The sequence below is a fragment of the Nestor notabilis genome, unplaced genomic scaffold (assembly GCF_000696875.1).
Source record: "Nestor notabilis isolate BGI_N333 unplaced genomic scaffold, ASM69687v1 scaffold7000, whole genome shotgun sequence".
In the NCBI taxonomy this organism is placed as follows: Eukaryota; Metazoa; Chordata; class Aves; order Psittaciformes; family Psittacidae; genus Nestor; species Nestor notabilis.
The window spans coordinates 5951-8061 of record NW_009911498.1 but is presented as its reverse complement, the minus strand read 5'-3'; positions in this window follow the sequence as shown (position 1 = coordinate 8061).

Sequence of the window (2111 nt, the reverse complement as noted above, 5' to 3'; positions counted from 1 at the left end):
CTTCCCTGCCACTCTAGAAGCCCACCTTGTCCCTAGTACAGGTGGTCTGTGTGCACCCACCGGGCTGCTCACCACATGTAGCACTGGTGGAAACTTCGGGTAGGAGGGGAAAGCTGCAGGATCCCAGAATGGTGATTTTTATCATGTGCAACTCTCTCTGCTGTAAACCTCTGCTGCTTAGAGCCAGGTTCTTGAAGACATTCCTATAAATACAAAGATGCTTATAAGCTGTATGATGCCTTTCTGGCACTACGGGGGTGGCAGGGCAGGCAGGTATCCTCACTGACAGTAGTTACACTTGATGGTACTTTAAAGGAGCCCTTGTGAGCTCTCTCCACTTGGTGTCAGGATAGAGACTGCTCTGACATGCGTCCACCCAGAGGAGTGTCTAACAGGGAGTGGGAATAAAGCCAAAAGCCTTCCCTTGGCTGCCTCATTCATTACTCAGTTGCAGTTAAAACAAGTCAAGTAACTTTAAAGTACATTTTCTGTGACACCGTTTCCACCAGCTCCCTTTCTTCTTGATCTTTCTCATCTTATTTCTTGAACAGTGCCTTCCCTCAGTGATGTGTGCTCATTTATTCCAACTTTGGCACCCCCCAAGTCTTAGCAAATGTATTCAGTGACAAAGAACAAACTCCCTCTCCCAAACAACAAGATTTGTTTGGTTTTAGTTGAGCAGCAAAGAAATGCATTAGCAGCTGGACAGATGGTTTAGAAGTGCAAAATGAGACTGTTGGTGACCTCTGGTCAAGGGGCAGGACCCTGGAGGGGCAGGGATCAAGGCTGAAACATGGGACAACCAGCTTGCTGGAATCCTCCCCATCTTAATGGGGAAATAGTCTGTGCCATCCAGTGTGATCCATTGCTTCCTGAGGTGGTGGTTGGCATCTTCCAGGGCTTCTGCACAGTCCATCTCCCAGCCAAGGGGAAGCAGGACCAAATCGGGCACCACTTTCCTCTGCACAGCAGTATTAGACATCCCTCAGTCTGGAACAGTTATTCAAACCAGTGCTTGTATCACCCTACATTTCCACTCTGCTTTCCAAACACAGCACAAGACCTGATCGCTCCATCCAAGGTAGACAAGGCAGACAAAGGATGTGAGATAGCAGAAAAAGCAATGGAAAACCAATCTCTCCTCTTGCCTCCCTCCTGGCTGGTGGGTTTTCAGCTGGAACAGTCTCCTGACCTGAGTCATGTGCAGCTGTATGGTTTGTGGTGCCAGGCAGTGAGGGGGTAAGAGCAAGCACGTGTTGGAGGGGGAGAGGACAAGACAATCCCAGTAACAGTTTGGTTTATGATGTGTTGCAGTGATTGTGTAACCAGGGCCTGAGAATACCAGGTTAAAACCACACAGCCCTAGTCAAACCAGCCACCTGAACAGCGGGAGTCATTAGTAAAGGAGCTGGGAATAAAGGAGCATTACAATAACAACATCCGGAGACAAAACATCAATATCATAACAAAACATCATCGTCATCTAAACCACAGAGAGGCAGGTCTGAGCAGAACTTCAGGAGTTTACTACACCTCCCTCCTGCCTCAGGGCAGGGCTTGTGCCTTCTTTCACCCCACGTGGAGGACCAGCCTGTCTTAGCAGCCTTCCCAGGCTCCACTGCACTCAGTGAGGGTTTTCTCAGTGTCTAATTAAATTTCTGCAATTTAAGCCAATTACACATGGCTCAAATGGAACTTGGTCCGTACACATGGCTTCCATGGCTCAAAAGGAGAGTTTCTTGTCCTCTGCAGGGAGCCAGAAGAGGATCCCAATGGAGGATCACTGGGTTGCATCCATTTTTTCCCACCCCTCAAGTCTTCCTTCACCTCTGCTCCTGTGTCCAGCTTTCTGACAGCTTGTCCCAGCCTGCTGGCAACTGCAAACATAAGAAGCTGTGCTTGGATTTTGAGTCATTTGTGGAAATGCTGATCAGTACCAGATTTACGAGAGGTTGTTTTGTGTTGCCTCATGCCATGAGCAACTAACCTCCAAGAAAGGCTTTGATCTTTATGCATCCATCTTTCCATATTTTATTCTAGTCCAGGTGTTCCTCTCTTGCTCATAGTGATACCATGTGACCCAGTTATCACAAACCTTACTTCTATACCAA